The sequence below is a fragment of the Budorcas taxicolor genome, chromosome 10 (assembly GCF_023091745.1).
Source record: "Budorcas taxicolor isolate Tak-1 chromosome 10, Takin1.1, whole genome shotgun sequence".
NCBI classification, from domain to species: Eukaryota; Metazoa; Chordata; class Mammalia; order Artiodactyla; family Bovidae; genus Budorcas; species Budorcas taxicolor.
This window is the reverse complement of record NC_068919.1, coordinates 44,090,096-44,112,745: the sequence shown is the minus strand read 5'-3', so window position 1 is coordinate 44,112,745 and position 22,650 is coordinate 44,090,096. Positions and strand designations below refer to the sequence as shown.

The 22,650-nt window shown below is 38.4% G+C and overlaps 1 protein-coding gene across 1 annotated transcript in view; it reads right to left on the bottom strand.

Annotated features, from left to right (window-relative positions):
* Positions 1 to 21,030, bottom strand: part of CSNK1G1 (casein kinase 1 gamma 1) — a 148,327-nt gene extending 127,297 nt beyond the window's left edge. The window contains exon 1 of the mRNA XM_052647408.1: positions 20,902 to 21,030. The gene's annotated coding sequence lies outside the window, so the exon portion shown is untranslated. The remainder of the gene's footprint in view (positions 1 to 20,901) is intronic.
* Between the last annotated feature and the right edge of the window lie 1,620 nt (positions 21,031 to 22,650).

Sequence of the window (22,650 nt, the reverse complement as noted above, 5' to 3'; positions counted from 1 at the left end):
TTTCTCTTGCAGTGCACACGCTTCTCCTGTTTTGTCATTCGGGCTCTGGAGCACTCACAGGCTCAGCAGTTACAGCACACAGGCTCCCGGAACACATGGGCTCAGGAGCTAAAGTGGCAGACTTGGCTGCTTCACAGCATGTGGGATCTTAGTTCCCCAACAAGGGATCAAACCTGAGCCCCCGGCATTGCAAGGCAGTGCTATGTTACGCTAAGGTTCTAAAAGTATACCTTCTTTGTACCTTTCATTTCCTTAAATTTCCTCTTCCACTCTTTCAAAGTTCCTTCCTAAGGGTTGTCCTTAATCAAACTATAAGGAAGTATAACCTTCTAGTCTTTCCCAGACCCCTAAAACGCTTCCTAGTGTTTAAAACAATATCCCTAGTGTTTAAAATATGGCTTTACAGACTATAAATATGTATTTATGACATTATTACTAAATAACAAAAATTATATTTACAGTCAAACACAAGTTAAGAATGGAAAATAAACAGTTTCTGTTAGGATGGTGAAATTTCCACTTTCTTTTCATTTTTAATTATTTTCATTACATTACTTGTGCAACAAAGTGAGTACCACCATCCCTGGTTGAAAAACTGTCCATATAAAAATGCTACTTAACTCTTATCAGCCAATTCTCTCATGCAGTTGTTTCAGAATGTTGATAAATTTCAAATGAGCGGCCAAATTTAACAGTCATTATAATATACGTCATGCTAAAGTTTTCATTTCAAAGATATGGAAAGACATCTCACTCATTATGGCTGTCAAAAATCAGCCAGAGGACTCTCCCAGTGGTCCAATGGTTAAGAATCTGCCTGCCAATGCAAGAGACGAGGGTTCAATCTCTGGCCTGGGAACTAAGATCCCAAATGCTGTGGAGCAACTAAGCCTGTGTGCCGCAACTACTGAGTCCATGAACCACAACTATAGAAGCCCACATGCGCTAGAGCCTGTGTTCCACAACCAGAGAAGCCACAGCAAGGAGAAGCCCAGGCAATGCAACTAGAGAGTAGCCCCTGCTTGCTGCAACTAGAGAAGGCCTGAGAGCAACAATGAAGAGACTGTGCACCACAACGAAGGCCCAGCACAGCCAAAACACAGAAAATTAGCCAAAAGTGCATTTTATGATCAAAACCAGTGCAGTCCCATTATGGCAGACAGTTGATGAAGGGAATCAGGTTGAAACCACTAACCAATAAATGATTACTTTTTTAAGGCACATCCTCTATTAAGAAGGAACTTAGGATAGTTTCACAAACTCAAGAGTGGGCGAAACACACGGACTCACAAATGGGTCCAGTGATAAAGTAATGAAGAAAGAATCAAGGGAAACAGTAACCTTTGACTATGTCTCAATTCCTTTACTGGTAAAATAAGAACAACCAACAAAGAAAACAACACTGATCAGAGATAAGCGGCAACCCAGAGTGTTCTTTCCCCTTATCCATGTTCTCCCTATAAAACAGCTTCAAAGCTGGAGGAGGTAAGTAGGTAAGGAAAATGAGTAGGCAAAGACAACCATAATCTGTTGAGCAACCTTTCCTCATATCCACACAGAGGGCCAATGAGTTTCTCCTATTCTTCTTTCACCTCCACACAAAATAAACACAATCCTAGGGAAAAAAATTTGAATTTATTCTGGCTTGTTTGTGAGTTTATATTTATTACTACTGAAGACAGACACAGAAATCTCTCCTTTCCTTCCCGTGATTTCTTACTGAAGTCACAAGAATCCATTGTCTTTTGGGTCTATCTGCAGGAGTAGTAGCCTCTGATAAACAGCCTCTTAATTGAAATCCAGCCTCCCATGGCCTCAAAGGAGAAAAAGTGCCATTAACTCTGTATTAAATACCAATATGCTAAAATAAGAGACATACATGTGAGTTTCACTTTGGAACAGTAAAAGCAATGAGCAAGAAGAGCTTTAAAAAAAAAAAAAAAGTTTTTTCTTTAAAGCCAAGAAACACATAATGAGAAAAGAAACAAATGGTAAGCCCACTACAAAGAAACAAACAAACAAACAAAAAAACACCCAAATATCCGTCTTTTAGTATTTGTAGAGTATTAATTAAAACTAACTTCTCTAGTAACCTGCTCAGAAGTCAAATATATACATGCCCACAGGATTCCTACAAGCTTGGGCCAAATTCAATTATTAAGTCAGTGCAGTGAAATTGGAACAATTTTGTATACTTGGCTTCGTAAAAGTCTGACTCTAAAACAATGCTTTAAAATTCCAGAATAGGCAAAATGCTGTTACTCAAAAGATAACTGGGTTTCACTTATATCTCTTCCTTTTATACCACCTGCTAATAATCAAAAATCATTTTAATCATTTATATAACATCTTACCTCTTAAAATCTAAAGGACAACATCTGGAATATTTATAAAATGCCTAGGGAAAAATGTGACATTAAAATATAAAATGAAAAACTTCTTTTTAATGAATATTCCAAGAATAAAATTATTACCATACTGATCTTGAGTAACCATTTTCTCCTTCCCAATAATCAGTCATACTTACCTAATCTTTTCACTCTTTTCCATAATTAGCCTTTATCTTGTTCCACCTTCTAATCTTCTCATACCTCGACCAACCACAATTCTGCCTAACCAAATACTTCTAAAAAATAAATGTATCTAGTTATGTACATCAAACCATACTTGGACAGATATAAATCTCTTTAAGTATAACCACCCCTCATTAGTATAATCATTAGGAAATTATGTCCTGACTAGATGAATCTGCTAGAAAATTAAAGTTTATTTTTTTAAACCCTACAATTAAGATTAAAATATACTTCATACTTATATAAAAGCCACTATAAAAACAACTTAATCAAAGGTCAATAAGGAAAAGAAATGAGATATAAATATTGGGAGAGAAAAAAACGAAGAAGTAATTTTAGAGCATATTCTCACACATGGACTCAGCACAGTCAAACACATGTGACATGTGAATTTAACCTTTTTGATGGCTGAGAATAACCACTGTATTTTTCTATGAAAAACTATGTCATCTAGCCCTAACGATGTAAAGCCTAACGCTGCTATACTAAGTGGCCCCAGGGTACTAAGTTTTAATACTGTATTTTTTGTCTCTTTCTTACAGTTGGCAAGTTCAGCTCTAGCAGCACCTTCCTTCCCTAATGTGTAATGTGCCTCCTTTTAAAAACTTATTTTGGCCACCAAGCATGTAGGATCTTAGTTCCCTGGCCAGGAAACAGGGTGTCTTAACCACTGGACTGCCAGGGAAGTCCCCTAATGTACCTCCTTTAATATGCTATGAGCTATAACCAAGTGAAAGAAAGTATTAGTCGCTCAGTCATGTCCGACTCTTTGTGACTCAGTGGACTGTAGCCCACCAGGCTCCTCTGTCCATAGAATTCTCTAGGCAAGAATACTGGAGTGGGTTGCCATTCCTTTCTCAAGAGGATCTTCCAGACCCAGGGATAGAACCCAGGTCTCCCACATTGCAGGCGGATTCTTTACCGTCTGCGGTGACTTAGTAAAATGCGGTGACTATGTTCCTGGAAGCTATAAAAGTACACTTTTAGGAAAAGCTACATGAATTTTAGGACTCACACGTAAAGAATACAGACTTTCTAGTCTATACTCAAGTTCTCAGCTATGTATACAAAGAAGTTTCTAAGGGAATTAAAACTATTAAGAGTTTCTATAGGTGTAAAACTATGATTAGATAAAGGACCACCTTCATTTCATAATCAGGTCAAACGCAGTAGATCCAGGAGCAGTGGGTAAAGACATGTGATTTGTGAACTGAAAATGATCATTGTTCTTTAATTCATTAAGAGATTGCATTATGTTTTAGAAAGGACAGACTAGTTTGAAGATTAGCCCAAAGAAATGTCTTTAACTTATAAATGTAGTAATTTCCAAACATTAAAGAAAAAAAGAAATGCTATTTAACGTGTTCAAATACACATAACAAATCAAGTTAATAAAGAACAATTTCTAACTAGGAATCTTGAGTACATTCCTAATACAAATAAATAGGAAGAGCCTATAATAAACATGTCAAATATAAATGCCTCTCAAGCAATTTGCTCTCTGTTAGGTTAACCATTGCCTCGATGACTCTGATTCCATTAAATTATTTCTTACCAAACTATTTTCCACAGATTTTTTTCAGCCATAGGTGAAAATGATTCTCGGAAGTTATAACCCAACAATTTTCTGAACTTCACAAGAGTTACACCACATCAAAACTCAAGGTGGACTCATTAGCAGACTTCAAACTTTACATACCTGACAATACAAACCAGAAAAAGCACATCCCTGGCAATTTCCATTGACTTCTACTATTTCAGAAATTAATATAATATTGATGTGACTCAAATTGTATGATTTTTAAATAAATTTTATTTCTACTTTTTTTTTTTACAGTTAACACACTCATGATTTCCAAAAACTACATGGCACTTCATATGCATTGTAAGGATGAAGCACACATTAATCAAATGTGCCACATAAAAATAACATTTTTCATCTACGAAACTGGTAATGATGCAAAACCGTGATGCCCCACATTAGGTAAAGTCCAGAGTAATGAGCTCTCATGCCTTGCTGAGGGGACTGTACCACCTTTCCAAAAGACTGATTCAAAAATGTTCATTTATTGAATCTTCAGGAATAAATAATAATACCCATCAGTCAAACCCTAAGAAAAGAATTTTCCTAAGGAAATAAAAGATTTCAGAATTTATAGCAGCAGACATCTGAAATAAACTAAAAACACTAGAAGTGTAGTTAATTTGGGTGTTTCACAGCCACTAATGATCTAATGATATGGAACAATTTTCTTAACAATAAGTGAAAAAAGAATACTATTAACTGTATTACTTACAACATACATTACACATGTATCTCTATCTCCTTTCATATAATCACAGAAAAAATGGAAAGAAACTTTATCTGCAAATAATGATTGAAAGGAGCCTCTAGAGCTACAGTCCATGTCTTTGCCAAGAGTCTGACATAACTGAGCACACACGCATACACGTAATGATTACTCTCTAGGAAATATTATATTTGGTTTTATTTTGTTCTTTATAACTTTGCCACACTGCTAAAATAAAAAAAACAACCTTCACATATGAAATAATCACATAAATTAACTGAAAAGAGAAATCAAAACCAAATGCCTGGTCCATAATGCTGTGAAAAAATACTTAGATGCTGTTTAAAAAGGGCTTCCCTTGTGGCTCAGGTAGTAAAGAATCCTCCTGCAATGCGGGAGACCTGGGTTCAATCCCTGGGTTGGGAAGATCCCCTGGAGAAGGAAAAGGCTATCCACTCCAGTATTCTGGCCTGGAGAATTCAATGGACTGTATACTCCATGGAGTCACCAAGAGTCAGACACAGCTGAGCGACTTTCACTGTTTTCACTGTTTAAAAATGTTTTTAAACAGGAAAATATTGCATATTGTATTTTATAACAAGAGAATTTTAAAAAATATATATATGTTAGCATACAGAAGTAGAATTTAAAGGAATATACACAAATTGCCAAATGTATAAATCAAAATAGAGCACTTATAAGCACTTACACTTTGTTAAAAGTGGTAAAACATCATTACTTTTTATAATGAACGTTTTATCTCTGTAAAAAGCTTACAATAATAGAAAGTCTTCCTAACACTGTTTAAATTATAAATGATACTTGCAAGGAAACAACCCAAGAGTTTAATGAAGGTGCCATTAAAATAAGTAAGTAGTCACTGATTAAAGGTATAAAAATAAGCAGTCACTGATTAAAAGTATATATTATATCAAAATTAATCATACTTTATCTTTTTACCTTAAAATATTGCAGCTGAGTTACACTGGCTTTAGAATGTTATAAAACTAGCAATCATACATATGCTGAAGTTATATATACCACAGTCTTTGAAAAATTGAAGTTCCTGCCACCCAACAGAGGTAATGTGACTATTTAAAAACCAGAACTGTTGTGCACAGCCTACATTACATCTTACTGGGCACACCAGAGACTATTTTCAAGTCTTCTCAAGTCAAGAGTGTGTGTGTGTGTGTGTTAGTTGCTCAGTTGCGTCCTACTCTCTGTGACCCCATGGACTGTAGCTTCTCTATACACAGAAGGGGTGTGTGTGTCTGTGTCTGTGTGTGTGTTAGTTGCTCAGTTGTGTCCTACTCTGTGTGACCCCATGGACTGTAGCTTCTCTATACACAGAATTCTCCAGGCAAGAATACTGGAGTGGGTTGCCATTCCCTTCTCCAGGTCACTTACTCAAAGCCAAAATTAAATTCTCCCAACTCTGTAACTGGTCATCACCGGACCCAGGATTTTACAACAATGTGGAGAAAGAATCAAGATAATTGTTACAGTAAGGATTAAGTGGATTCAGTGTTTAGCTCCCTCAAATGAAAAATACTTGATCCTGCATAACCAGCAACACTTGGATACATTTCAGTCAGTATCAAAAGAAAACCAATGCAAAAAAAAAAACCTAATGGACACAGCTTTTGTGAGCAGGGAAGAATGCTTTGGGTAGAAGAACTAAAATCTAAGAACTGAATTAAGGGCTAAAACTTCTGAATTCTAATCACAGATAAGACAGTGACCCAACCTAAATTTTATCTCAACCACATATTCTTGACCACAAATGGAGACTTATTCAAAAATGTCATAAAATGTTTGAAAAAAATTAAAACTTAAATTTTTAACCAAGAGAAAGAATTCATTTTCCTAACCTGGTCCACATATAGACAAATCCCAATGGCCCTGAAATCAGCACTGGTAAGTATGGTAACTAAGAAAGATTTGAAGCATGTTTAGCAACTGGGGGGTGGCATTTTAGTGCCTTAGTTTAATCACAGCTGAGTGCACAAAGAGGTTTATGCTGTCAGTACTGTCCTAACAAGAAAGGTACAGCTTAGGCTCACCTACAAAATGATTAAAAATGTGCAGTTCAAGAAAAAAGATGATAGCTATATATAGAATAAGAGTATAAAATGTTATTCACTATTTATTATCACACATATTAAAATCTTAGATCAAAATATATTTATGTTAAATATGTAAGCACAGTTTTAAACTGTATATATACTCTGTATTTAATCATTCTCAAGTATCTCTATACTACATACTTAGTTCTTTAACCATATTAGTCCTTACTGCCTTCATTCATCATCTTTGTTATGTGCCCCTTTTTTGGATCTCAGCATTTTTATCTCTTACTATCTGAAAAAGCCATATTATTGACATTCTTCATTTGGTAAGTTAAAACTAAGATGACATTGTTTCTAATTTCTTAAACTTACTACACTGGGTAAAGTTAACGATAAGAAAATTAATGAAACATCTTAACAGCACAGCTTGGGAATTATTATATGAAAAAAAGCCTCCAGGGCTGGGGATAGGAGGGAAGGGAGGACAGAACTTTGCAAATAGAAATATGGCAGATTATTTAAATGACCTGCCTACTAAAAGCTGACAATGCTGAATTAAAAGCAACAACTGAAGTAGTTTTCAGCTTGAAAATTTTATTTCATTCTGTCTTATCTTATACCCATTTCTCTCCTAAGTATTTTCACATTTGCATATAAATACTTAAACTTTTAAAAATAATTGTTTTTTAAGTCTTGGTGTACTAATTCTATCATTTCAGCATTTCTAGGTCTATTTCTATTGACTGATTTTTCTCTTAGCTATGGATGATATTTTCCTACTTATTTGCATATCCAATTACACAGAATTCAAGATAATGATTCCTTCTAGGTCAGAAAAAGAACCTTCTAAAATACCAGTTGTATTTTTATTTCTTTGATGGAGTGATGGGTATAGTGTTTACTTCTAGTCTTTAAACCATATGTGACTCTCTCTATATATGCTATAGTTCTTGAAGAAAAAATACTGTAAAAACTTAAGTTAGATGCTTTGAAAAGGTTCAGTGGGAAGAAAAAGGAGGGCGGCAAGGGAAGGACAAAATTGTAATGGACACAGTAGGGAACTCCAGGGCTCCATCCACTGCACACACATACACATATGTACACACACAGGCTGGAAAAAAGTCAGAATTAACTTTTGCAGACCTGTGTAATCTAATAAAAATTACAACAACCAAGAAAGCTTAGCAAAGAAAGAAGCTCCTACACTGAAGTGAGAGAGCAATGTGGTGTTTCTAACTGCCTACCTCCATTCCCCACTCCCCCGTGCAACAAAGGCAGTAAGGATGGCAGCTGCCTACCTGCTGAAGGCTAACAGTGCCAGGGGAGCAAAAGCCTTACTTTCAAAGAACTGTGCGTGAACGCTATGACCCGACTGGCAACTTCCTCAAAAACTGGCACAAGAAGATGCTTTTGTTCTGCCTGACTTGGAGCACTCCCAGGGCAGGCAGCCTAGGGGAGGGGAAAATAGGCAGAGTAACACAGAGAGAGCTAAAAGCCTGGCAAGCGAGAGCGTGAGAAAGGAGATATGTGGAGAGAAACGGGCTTTGTAAACTCTTACAAGCAATCTAGAAGTCCACACATATTTCCAAGGCTGAACGCACACACAGAAAAGCTCTAAAAAGACCCTTGACTTTCACCTCTAGCTGACCCTTAGGCTCCATCCAAACAGGAAATAAAGGCTAAGGCAGGGCTGTAAATAGCCCAGCTAAGCACTAGAGTACCCAAACACAGAACCATCCAACTAAAAGTAGGACAGTATTTTTTTCTTTTTCTTTCATACTTTTATGGTCTCCAGGTGTTCAAGCGAACTGGGTCAAAATACTAGTTGACCGCAAGGTTAATGGAACACAGACTTCAATAACTACACACGACAAAGAATATATACATAACAAAAATAGTTTAGAAAAGACACTAAACAAACAACAATGAAATTAACAATAATCCACATTAAGAAGCAACAAAAAACCCTGAGGAGGGGAGGAATCTGATGTCTAAAGTCAATACATAATATTCAAAATGTACAAAAGATTATGTGGCATGCAAAGAAACAAGAATTCTTGTATAGAAATTTATTATATGTATTTTACCACAATCTTTCTTTAAAGCAAGGAAAGGCAGAGAAGGAACCATCATGTGAATGTGACCAGTAGTCACTTAGGAAATATGACAGATTGAGGAAAAGAGTGCTATTTGATTAATAATTACTTAAAATGTGAACTATGACCAATTATATAAACAAGTGAACAGTAACAGTACATGAACCAAGAACTTTCAGATTTACAAGCTGGATTTAGAAAAGGCAGAGGAACCAGAGATCAAATTGCCAACATCTGCTGGATCATAGAAAATGCAAGAAAATTCCAGACAAACACATACTTCTGTTTCATTGACTACGCTAAAGCATTTGACTGTGTGGCTCACAACAAACTGGAAAATTCTTAAAGAGATGGGAATACCAGACTACCTTATCTGTCTCATGAGAAACCTGTATACAGGTCAAGAAGTAGCAGTTACAATTGAACATGGAACAATAGACTGGTTCAAAATCGGGAAAGGAGTTATGTCAAGGCTGTATATTGTCACCCTGCTTATTTAACTTATAGCAGACCACATCATGCAAAATTCTGGACTGGATGAACCTCAAGCTGGAATCAAGATTTAGGGGAGAAATATCAGTAACTCAGATATGTAGATGACACCACCCTTATGGTAGAAAGCGAAGAGGAACTAAAGAGCCTCTTGATGAAGGTGAAAGAAGAGAGTGAAAAAGTTGGCTTAAAACTCAGCATTGAAAAAACTGAGATCATGGCATATGGTCCCATCACTTCATGGCAAATAGATGGAGGAAAAAGTGGGAACAGTGAGAGACTTTTATTTTCTTGGGCTCCAAAATCACTGCAGATGGAGACCACAACCATGAAATTAAAAGACACTTGCTCCTTGGAAGAAAAGCTATGACAAACCTAGACAGTATATTGAAAAGCAGAGATATTACTTTGCCAACAAAGGTCCATCTAGTCAAAGCTATGATTTTTCCAGTAGTTATGTACGTATGTGAGAGATGGACCATAAAGAAGTCTGAGCGCCAAAGAATTATGCCTTCAAACTGTGATGCTGAAGAAGACTCTTGAGAGTCCCTTGGACTGCAAGGAGATCAATCCAGTCAATCCTAAAGGAAATCAACTCTGAATATTCACCAGAAGGACTGATGAATCCTGGCCACCTAATGCAAAGAACTGACTTGATGGAAAAGACCATCGTGCTAGAAAAGTTTCAAGGCAGAAGGAGAAGGGGATGACAGAGCCCAAGATGGTTAGATGGCATCATTGACTCAATGGACATGAATTTGAGCAAACTCCAGAAAGTAGTGAAGGATAGGGAGACCTGGTGTGCTGCAGACCACAGGGTCACAAAAAGCTGAACATGACTGAGCAGCTGAACAACAACAATAAACAAGTAAAATGTAAACTCTACCAAAAAAAAAAAAAGAATTGGCAAAGGACTTACTTACCTAGACCAGAAAAGATACACAACTGGCTAATGGGCACTAAAAAATACACTCAACATCATTAGCCATGAGGGAAATGCAAATCAAAATCACAGTGAGATACCTATACCCACTAGGATGGCTATAATTAAAAAATAAACAGGGAATTCCCTGGCAGTCCAGTGGTTAAGACTCAACCCTTTCACCACCATGGGTTCAATCCCTAGGAGGGGAACTAAGATCCTGCAAGTTGCATGACGAAGTATAAATAAATAAAATAGCAAACTTCAGTGAGGATATAGAGAAATCAGAACCCTGGACATTGTCGATGAGAACGTAAAATGGTGCAGTCACTACAAAACAGATGGTGGTTCCTCAAAAAATAAAAAGTAGGATTATCATGTGTGTTTGTGTGCTATGTCACTTCAGTCACGTCCAACTCTTTACCACCCCATGGACTGTAGCCCACCAGGCTCCTCTGTCCATGGAATTCTCCAGGCAAGAATATTGGAGTGGGTTGCTGTGCCCTCCACCAGGGGATCTTCCAAGATTACCATATGACCCAGTAATTCCATTCCTAGGAACCTATCCCAAAGAACAGATAACAGGTATTTAAACAAAAACTTTTATGTCAGCATTCACAGGAGCTATTCCAATAACCAAAAGGTAAAAACAACCAAAATGCCTATCAACTGATGAATGGATAAACAAATGTGGTATATCCATATAATGGAATATCATTCAGTCATAGAAAGAAATGAAGTGCTGATACATGCTACAACATAGATGGTCTAGAAAAAGTTATGCTAAGTAAAGAAGCAGACACAAAAGGTAACATACTGTATGATCCCATGTATATGAAATACCCAAACTAGGTAAACCATGGCGGTAGGAGGCCAATGAGTGTTTGCCAGAGGCTGGAGGGAGAGAGGAACAGGGAGTAACTGCTTTAACAGGTTTGGGAATTTTCCTTTTGGAATGATGAAAATGTTTTGAAACTATATAAAGGTTATGGTTGCACAACACTGTGAATGTAGCAAATGCCACCAAATCATGCACTTTAAAATGGCTGATTTTATACTATGTCAATTTTATCTCAATGAATGAGGTGCTAGAACAGAACTAATAACCTTTTATGAAAACAAGTACCCAAACATGTCAAGCTATTTTACTATCAATATTTACTGCTTCCCAACTAAAACAAAATAACACAAATATTTCTTAAACTATCTGAAGATGCTCCTAACTCTTTCCCTAAATCACAATATTTCTCTAGAAAGAGAAGAGTGGTATTACAGAAAGCTTCTCAGGTATAATTTACTCAAAGATTTATCTACACTAAAATCTAAAAGATATCTTTTGAAAGCTCAATGAGGTTTTAAACTTACTCACCATGAGCAAAAAGACAAAACAAAACTCAGAAACTCAGCTATCCCAAGTTACTTTGGACTTTATACTTAAAAAGCACAATACAAAAATTTCCATTATTTCTCATGATCACTTTTACAGTATAGTTTCAAATGGGCTGAATGACCTGGCCAGTACTCACTATAAGGACTATGTCCCTACTGACAGTCACTTCCCCTTGCTATCTGTCACCAAGGACTGAAACTTTTCTGAGTCTTGTTTATCTCCTGAACTCCAGTTAGTCTCCATGTACCGTAAGTTTCTTCTTCAAGAGGCACAAGTACTTGAGCTTGACATCCTGTGTCTCCCACTTATTAACAGTGTGAAAGCTGGTGGTAACCTTCCTTTTTTTGCCTCACTTTCTGATCTGTATAATGGGAATAACAGTCACACCTCAGAGGCTTGCTGTGAGAATGTGTCCAAAGCATTTAGCAAACTCCTATCATATAACAAACACTAAACTGCCATCACTATTATTACTGTTCTGTGTTTTCACTGAGACTTTCCTAGGACAGGCTGTCACTGCAAGATTATATCCACTAGATTATGTCTGTACCTCCTCAACTGGCTTTCTTCATTCCTCTTTTAGTAGTCCAAAGGATATGCACGTCATAATCAGATTTACCTTGCATATATATAAATACATCCTGTTACTCCCCAGCTGAAAAAACCTTCAATGGTCACTACTTACTATGACATCAAATCTAATATTCTCTGCCTTTCATCAGCCTCTGTTAACTGCTCTTCTCAAACTCTAGAGTACACTGGAATCATATGGATTGCTTGTTAAAAACATATTGTTGGAATCTACTCCTGAAGTTTCCAATTCAGCAAGTATCGAGCAGAGCCTCAGACTTTGCTTCATGATGGATTTCCCAGTGATCCTGAGGCTGCTGGTTGAGGAACTGCACTTTGAGAAGCATTGCTTAAAATGTGACCCTTCTGCCTCCTTAAGGGCTTCCCTGGTGGTTCAGGTGGTTAAAGAATCTGCCTGCAATGCGGGAGACCCAGGTTCAATCCCTGGGTTGGGAAGATCCCCTAGAGGAGTAAATGGCAACCCACTCCAGCATTCTTGCCTGGAGAATTCCACGGACAGAAGTGCCTGGCAGGCTACAGTCCGAGGGCTCGAAAAGAGTCAGACATGACTGACTGACATTTTCATACTTTCGTTCTGCCTCCTTAATCTTATTTCTCCCTATTACCTAAACAGAATATACAACTTTCATTAGTTTTACAGGGTGTGCCCAACTGTCCTGACCCTGCTATAACTCTGCTGCCCCCCAATACTTTCCTGACTATCCAAATCATACCCATCCTTAAAGCCTGTGGTTCTCAACACCTCCTGCACATTACAATCACCTTGGGGAGGATTTTAAAAACTAGGAGTAGAGGAATTCTCTGGCAGTCCAGTGTTCAGGACAGGGGAACAGGTTCAATCCCTGGTCAGGGAACTAAGATCCCACAAGGTGCACAGTGCAGCCCCCAAACAAAAAAACTATGAACGTCCCACCCTTGAGATTCTGGTTCAACTGATCCTGGGACAAGAGTTCCCATGTGATTTTAATAAGCAGCAAAGTTGAGATCTCTACTTTACCTTCAATCTTCTTCCCATCAGAATTAATGAACACTCACTGAATTTTCTCCCCCCGCCAAATTCCTAATGAACGCTCACTGAATTTTCTCCCCCCCAAATTCCTATAGAGCTATTAGAGTGTAACAAGTTAGCAGTTAGTTACATATGAAACCATGTTACTCTCCACCTTTCATTTTAAATTCATCAAGCTTGATCAATGATTATATCTTGAAGTTCCATCTTAACTACAATACTAGTACAGTGACAATACACAGTAGGAACTCAGTGTGTTTCCTCACCGATTGTGCATTCAAATTGAAATTCAGAGCTTTAAATACTTCTACTCTATCCAGTTCAGGAAACTATACTCACTCTTTTTTTTAATACAGTTCTGCAACAAACTCATTTTGTTACTGTGAGTCATTTAACTCCTTCCTCCCCCAATAAATAAACTGAAAAAAAAAACACTAATGTATCAAAATGCTGTGGAGAATAATAAAATGATTAATAGCATCATAAATGGCTTCACAGTGGCTTCCTTAGAGCAAATGGCCTTTTCTAAATCCATTAAAGACTGTTTCAAAACAGTTAAAGAGAATCAAAGCCCACATTTTTAAAGATGCTGAAGCTCTGAATAGTTCTATGATTTGTTTTCTCAACAGATGTGCATCCTTCAAGCCCTGAATTCACCAGATGCATATTAAATTAATCTGTACTTTCAGTTTTACATAACACTCCACTCTAGTTTTATAAATATACCACTACATAAAGCAGAACTCCACTGTAGCTTTACGACATTAAATATTAACAGATAATCTCCACTGCGCAAAGAAAAAATACATTAAGATTCATTTTAATGCAGTCAAATATGTGCTTGCTAAACATAGGCTATAATATCTTCATTATTTTTGAATTGGTTGATTTCTATCTAGAATATGAAAAGTAACAAATTTGCTTGTAACTAAAGATCTAGTAACACCTAGTATTTAAAAATACTAATTCAACACTTCATAAATTAACTAATTAGTTTAGGTTTTCAACTAAGTAACTTAATTTTAATTCTGTATTTAACAGTCTACTTAAATTTCTTGGAAATTTTACTTCTTACAAAATCATTTATCTTCATTAAGAGAACGAACTGGTATATTATATCAGAAACAACTGGAACCGAAGTCAGGAGACTTGGGTTCCAGTGTGATTCATCAGCTATACAATCTAGATCAAGTCTCAGTCTCTCTATACTTAAGTAATCTCAGCTGTAAAATGAGAAAGTCTAACTTGTCCATTTCCAAGTTTTCTTTTACTTTATGATTCCATAATCTATGAAACTCAAGAAACATAAGCATTAACCAGATGGATTCCATTAAAGGCAAAACAAGCTTATGTATTGATTGATTGGGAGAGCATCTATCTTTGGAAAACCTAAGTGCTTTCACACAAACAGATCATTCCTCAGGTCTGTTTTATTCAACTAGGTGAAAAAGGAAACAAAATTCATCAAGCATGGAGTTTTTAAACATTTTTTGCGTCATACTCTAGATGACTGGAGTATTTGGATGTCACAAAACCAATTTAAGGTTAAAGTGTTTTGGAAAATAGGTGTCCTAGAAAACCAGGACAGGACAGTTATAAAGCCAACTGAAAGAGGATTCTAACAATTACTACTTGGGCTATGTGAGAAACAGTGCGTCAGGACAGTATTTTATTACTTTTAAAATAGTTATTTCCACTCTGAATCCGAATTTGAAATATCAGGCAACTACAGCAGCACCTATGATGTGTCTTCCTACTCAGACTTTGCCACCTCAAGTTTCTGGATGGCCTTCAACAACTGTAACAGGAAGACGACACAGGAGAGGACAGCCAAAAGCAATCTGTATAGCCGAAACCTGCACGGCAATAAAATGCAAGTGGCAAAAGACCTTAACTTTAGTGAAAGTTCAAAACTCCTGAATTCAGATCTCTTATCAAGCCTCCTTACCACCTGCAATTGCTATGTGGAAAGTACCACATTTAGTTCACATTTCCTAATGCCCCATTACATATCTCAAAGAATTACAGCACCTGTCAATTAACACCTAATGACCCAGCATCAACCTTTCTGAAATGGAAACTCGAGACTGAACAATTACATCTCAAAATTTAGAAAAATCTCATTTCAAAACCACCCCCAGGAATTATTTTATTCATTTTACTTCCAAAAAAGAAAAAACTACCCAAGAATTAGGGTGGTGGGAGGGATAAATTGGCAGAGCACAGAGGATTTTTAGACATTGAAAATACTCTGTATATTATTACAATGGATAAATGTTACTACACATGTTTCCAAACCCATAGTATGTACAGTACAAAGAATCAATCCTAAATTAAACTATGGACTTTGGGAGATAGCTATCAATGTAGGTTCATAATTATAACAAATGTACTACTTGGGTAGAGAATATCGATAATGGGGGAGGCTAGGCATGTGTGGGAACGCAGAGTAGATAGGAAATCTCTGTACCTTCCTCTCAGCTTTCCTGTGAACCTAAAACTACTCTAAAAAATAATGTCTTGGGACTTCCCCAGTGGTCCAGCGGTTAAGATTCCAACCTTCTACTGCAGGGGGTGTGGGTTCAATCCCTGGTAGAGGAACTAAGATCTCCCATGCTGTGCGGCCAAAAATAAATAAAGTCTGTTTTAAAAACTACCACATTAACATGTTAGGATAGAAAATATTTTAATAAAACAATTGGACATCCCTACGGGCTTCCCAGGTGGCCCAGCAGTATAGAATTCACCTGCCAATGCAGAAGACACAGGAGGCGTGATTAATCCCTGGTTCAAGAAGAGCCCTTGGAGAAGGAAATGGCAACCCACTCCAATATTCTTGTCTGGGAAATCCTACAGACAGAGGAGCCTGGCAGACTACAGTCCATGGGGTCGCAGAGTTGGACACGACTTAGCAACTAAACAACAAGGCTGCTGCTGCTGCTGCTGCTAAGTCGCTTCAGTCGTGTTCGACTCTGCGCGACCCCATAGACGGCAGCCCACCGGGCTCTCTGGTCCCTGGGATTCTCCAGGCAAGAACACTGGAGTGGGTTGCCATTTCCTTCTCCAACGCATGAAAGTGAAAAGTGAAAGTGAAGTCGCTCAGTCGTGTCTGACTCTTCGCGATCCCATGGACTGCAGCCCACCAGGCTTCTCCGTCCATGGGATTTTCCAGGCAAGAGTACTGGAGCCGGGTGCCACTGCCTTCTCCGAAACAACAAGGCAAAACTCACTATTAAAAGAATAAATTTAGGGATGTCCCTGGTAATCCAGTGGCTAAGACTCCATGTTTCCAATGCAGGGGGCTTGGATTCGATCCCTGGTCAGGGAAAAAAGAGATCCTACATGTCATGAGGTGAGGCCAAAAGATGGAAAAGAAAGAAAGAATAAGTTTAAGTGGATTCATCAGTAAATTAAAAAAATCTTCTTCCAGAAGAAGCTTCTCTTCCAGTTGTAACAGAAGGAAAAAAGGCTTTATTATATATCTCCATAATCCACTTTTTTTAGCAGCTTCCACCCATAAGTGGTAAGCAGTAATGACAAGAATGATTTATTAAGCAAATGATAACAAAGATGCATGAAGGTATATAATGTTCAGATAGTTTGAAATAACAATTACTTTTAACTTTCTGTGTAACTCAATATAAAATGCAAGTTCTTTTAGCTACATGTTCACTGATACAACTGGAATTATATAACCTATATCTACTGAGGGGTTTGATTTTTGAAAAAAAAATCTGATTAATTCAAAGCTACAAAATATGAAGGGGTGAGGGAATAGGAATCTGAAACAGATGGCATCTCTTTAAATTTTTTTTCCCTGAGTCCATCTTGAACACAATCTCAATAATGTCAAAATCCAATTTAGCTCTCCAAATAACCTACGAAACATAAAATGCTAATTTTGAAGTAAATTCATTCTTTTTTTTTCTTCCCAGCTTCTATATCAGGCAGAAATGAGTAAAGACAAGTTAGATGTTAAATAGAGAAAAACTATCCTTCCACAAATTCTAAAGTTCTTTCATGAAAACCTACTTTCATTTATCTGAGGCCACTGAAGCAGTTTCTATCAAGACTGGTGAGAATAAAGTCTGTCTATGATATCAGCCTTTTTTTCCTGGATACGATGATTATTTATCCTTACTAGAGACCAAATCATAGCTCCAAAAAGAAATAAGCTCTAAAATAGAAACAAGCTCTGGAAGAATACTCATTTGGTTTGAGTAAAGCACTGCCTGGCATTTCTGAAACATTTCCACAGTAATTGACCTCTGGTTTGGCAACACCAATAAAGTTAACTGTACTTTGTTCAGTATATATTCTAGTATGCTATATAAACCTTCCCAATCTTTCCTAAGGCTTTCTGAGATCATCCAAGAGACAGACGTTAAAGGAAGGTTTAGTCATTTTTAGATTTCCTGACAAGCAAATTCCATAACTGACAACTGCAAACATTCGTGGAATGGCCACAAACGTTGTTTAAGTGGAAAAGGTCATTGAGAAAAGTATCATATGTAACAGTCTCTATTACTGCCCACATTTCTGATATATCTTTTTACAGCTAGTATCTTATGTTTTATACCAAAATAAATTATTTAAGTTTTATGAGAAGATAGAGAAAAAATGAGAGCTTCTCATGGCTTTACCAAAGCAAGATAATACGGTCTCAACTTTAAGATTCAAAAGATGCTGAAAAATAATGATCCAGGAAAACCGTTAAATGTTTAGATATATAGTAAAGACTTTACAATCTCAGAAAAGCCATTCAGAAAGTTGAATAACCTTACAAAAAGTCTACGACGATAGTAAAAACATAATTTCAATTCTTTAAAAAATAGTATAACTATCTTATCAATAATTTAAAATATATCCATTCAATTATCAATTTGACCAATATCTATTGGGTGCCTATTACGTAGCTGCAGTGATGAATAAAATTTAAAATAGTATTTGTATCTCAATGAGCATGCAACATAGCTGGACAGTTTTATTTTAAAAAAACATTCAACTTTAAGAAAAACACAAAGAAGAAATATATTTGAAAATTCTCTCAAAATTATGGAAAACCTATAAACTTCTCTAAAAGTAATACTGAATTACACATTTTGTAACCGCTTTTCACACACACAAACTATTATCAAAGCAAGTTATTTATCTGTTGAGTATAAAGTACATTTAAAAATTTAAAATTACCAGGAATTCCCTGGTGATCCCATAGTTAGGACTTTGTGCTTTACTGCAGGGATAGAAGCTTGATCCCTGGTCGGGGAACTAAGGGCTTCCCAGGTGGCTTAGTCATTAAGAAGCTGCCTGCTAACGCAGGAGACATGGAGTTCAATCCCTGGGTCGGGAAGACCTCTGGAGGAGGAAATGGCAAACAACTTCAGTATTCTTGCCTGGAGAATCCCATGGACAACAGAGTCTGGAGAGCTACTGTCCATGAGGTCACAAAGAGTCCGACACCTGTAGGCCACTGCATAACCTCCCCCACCCCCAAAATTACTAACTTTAAGTTACATCAAAAAGCAAACTACATAAGCTGAAAATCTGACATACAACAGGTTACAAATTAACTGTATCGTTTTAAAATCTACAAAACAATTAACATAAAGATTTCATGTTTCTGAGATATATTTCTACATAATCATCACAAAAGACTTAAGGGCAGAAATTCATTCCATTTCACTTACTTTACATATATTACACATATAAAAAATCTAAGTTTTGCTAACAGTTTAACTCCAAGATGAGTCATGGCTACTTGTGTTGATTTTATTCTTAAAATTACAACTACTTTCTATTTTATGCCCCAATTTTAATTCTCTCCAGAGATATATGATGTTAATTAAGATTTATATACATTATAAATTTTACAATGGTTTCCTTATCAATCTATCCTACACACATCACAAATCTGAAAAAAAAAACCTCTGAAACATTCTTGGTCATTTCAGTTAATGCACACATTCTGCTTTATTTTTCAGAGTTTTAAGAAACTACTAACAACTGAGTTTCACGCTACTTATGATCAATATCTAGAAGCTAATGAAAGTCCTGCTGTGTATTTGGATTTGGAACATTATCCAGTTCTGCTCCTATCTCAAAGCTCATTCCACAAAACTGGGCTGCCTTGACTGTGTAAGATTATTCATAATTCATCTTTCAACTGGAAGGTGCTTCCATTTAAAGCTGTTATTTAAATACATTAAACCCCCTTTTTATAAAACTGATTAGAATTCTAACTCATGCTACTTATGAAGAAACTGAATCTCTGGTAGGTTCCATGACTTAACCCAAGGTCAACAACTATCCAGAGGCAGTCCTGGTTCAATCCCAGATTTGCCTAACCTCAAAGCCAATACTTCCACTTGACCACAATTATCTCCTTAAAAGATTAAGAGATAGGCTCAAAAGCAGGGAACCTTGTCTCCCTCTCTCTTTGAACGTTCACGTATCTATTCTGAGAAATCTATAACCACACAGAACCTACAATTCAGTCTCTGATTGAAATATAAATGAAGAGGATCTTTCTGCTTCATTTAAACTAGGGCAAGCTCACTGGCAGGTAAGAAAGATGTTGGCAAAGGCTTGCCTCAACATGTCTCGCTTAGACCTCTATGTTTTGCAGGTCCCCCAAGTCTATCTGTTATAAACATGCATACCTACCAAACAAGGATATGCCAGACTAGATTATAGGTTGGTGCTTTTCAGGACTGCACTTTTCTAAAATTCACACCAGACTTAATACTGATCTAGGAGACTTGGTTGACTATGTCAATCTGGCACTTCTCAAACATTCGAAGCATCATTTATGGGAAACAAACCCAGTTCCACCCTCTTTCTTTTACTCTGTGATGCCTGCACCACTTGGGGAGTGAGGGACCGCTCCTGTAAAGACACTGGGGCTAGAGAGCAGTAAAGGAAGTGGGGGAAGCGCACGGAAGTTGTGAGGAGGGAGGTCTCCTTACCCACTCTACTGCCCTAGCTCTGCCAAGGGCGGCTCCCCGCGGTGCCCAGCCGACTCACAACCCCCACAACCCTAGAAGCCGGGCTCTACCCCAGCGAGGTGGGCAGAACAGTCGGGCAATGGAAGTATGAGATTGCCCCATCTAGCTCGCCAGGGTCCGGGCTCTCCTTTTGGACACAGAGGATGCCCCCCCTCTTTCAGAGATAACCCTCCAGGTGGCAAACTCCCGGTCCACATCGGCCGAAGTCTCAGTATACGAGGGAGCGCCTCCTCGGCAACCTCGACCGGACCGCCCGAAACTCTTCGTCAGCCGTGACCCCCCCAACCCTTCCATTCCACCTCCGCAACCCTCTACAGTCACACACGCCGGCCTCCGCCCCACCCAGTATCCCCGCGCTCTTCTCCGCGATTTGGAAAAGGGGGCCCCCCACAAGCCCCCAGATACACACACACACTCTCAGGCTCCAGCCTCCTGGACCCCGTTGAAGACGGAGCGAGTACCTGGTCTGGCCGTGCTTCGGGACTCAGATGGGGCGGGCGCAGTCCCCTCCCGGAGGCGCCGAGTGCTTCTCTACCCACCCGCAGCGTTGGCTTCTCTCTTTCCCAGGAAAGGGAGGGAGGAGAGGTGCGGGAGGGGAGGGGTAAGGCGAGGAGCCGAGGGGCGGCTGAAGCCGATCCGGAACCTCTAGCGCTGGCCCCACCCTCGGCCCGGCGCAGAGCACCCTGGCCCTCCCAATAGGACAAACTTAAAGCCGGCAGTGAGACATGGACAACACCACTTCCGGGTCATCCCCGCCACCGCCCCTCCTTAGCAACCGCGTGGGGTTGCTAAGCGGAAGCGCCTTCAAAGACAACCGCCCCCATTACTTCTGGGACCATCAGGAGGTAACTGGGAATGTATGCTCCTCTTGGGTAACACACTCTTACCTTCTGCTGCTGGTCTTAGACTGACTGAGCACCAGCCGCTGCCAAAGTCACGAAGCCAATTCTGCTTTTCCCTTCGCTTGTACTTCCCCTACGAGCCCCCCAGACACTATTTACTCCTGTTCCTCCCTCCCTGAATCCCGGGGGGACCTATTGACTCCTCCTAAGGCTCTCTCAGGTCCCTCCAGGGAGTTACTTTCTGGCGGTTTAGCAAGCATCTCCCTCTTGTGGATTTTCAGATATGTTTCAACTGGGCTTTTAAATCTCTTCCGTTATAAAACCTTTTTCATGCACTTCGTTCTCATGTGACAAGCCCTTGAAACCCAATGGTGAGAGTTTCACCCATCTTCTCTTTTGTAAGGATGACACTTGCTTGTGTATGATCTGGAAATAATTAATTCTTAAAAAAAAAAAAACCAATGAGGCCAAAGGAAGCCGTCAATCAGATTTGGGAAGGAGGAAGACATTTAATCTACTCAGAGTAAACTTTCATTCCTGTACTGTGGACAAGAAGAGTTAATAAGAGACCTCATATAGCCTTGTGCTGAAGTGATCTGAGTTTGAAATATATTGGGAAAACCACTTCTTGGAGCAAAAGCCATCTACATAATTAATTCTCTTTTTAGAAAAATGACCTATATGTTTATGGCAGTTAAATATTCAGAGAAGTGTAATCGGGCATTCAGAGAAAAATGAGTGTACATTTTGGCTTGACTTTCCTGTCTTGAACAGATCTGATCAAAAGCAGTAAAGCTAAACAGTTCAGTTCAGTTGCTTAGTCGTGTCCGACTCTTTGCGACCCCATGAATTGCAGCACGCCAGGCCTCCCTGTCCATCACCAACTCCCGGAGTTCACTCAGACTCATGTCCATTGAGTCAGTGATGCCATCCAGCCATCTCATCCTCTGTCGTCCCCTTCTCCTCCTGCCCCCAATCCCTCCCAGCATCAGGGTCTTTTCCAATGAGTCAACTCTTCGCATGAGGTGACCAAAGTATTGGAGTTTCAGCTTCAACATCAGTCCTTCCAATGAACACCCAGGGCTGATCTTTAGAATGGACTGGTTGGATCTCCTTGCAGTCCAAGGGACTCTCAAGAGTCTTCTCCAACACCACACATCAAAAGCATCAATTCTTCAGTGCTCAGCTTTCTTCACAGTCCAACTCTCACATCCATACATGACCACTAGAAAAACCATAGCCTTGACTAGACGGACCTTTGTTGGCAAAGTAATGTCTCTGCTTTTCAATATGCTATCTAGGTTGGTCATAACTTTCCTTCCAAGGAGTAAGTGTCTTTTAATTTCATGGCTGCAGTCACCATCTGCA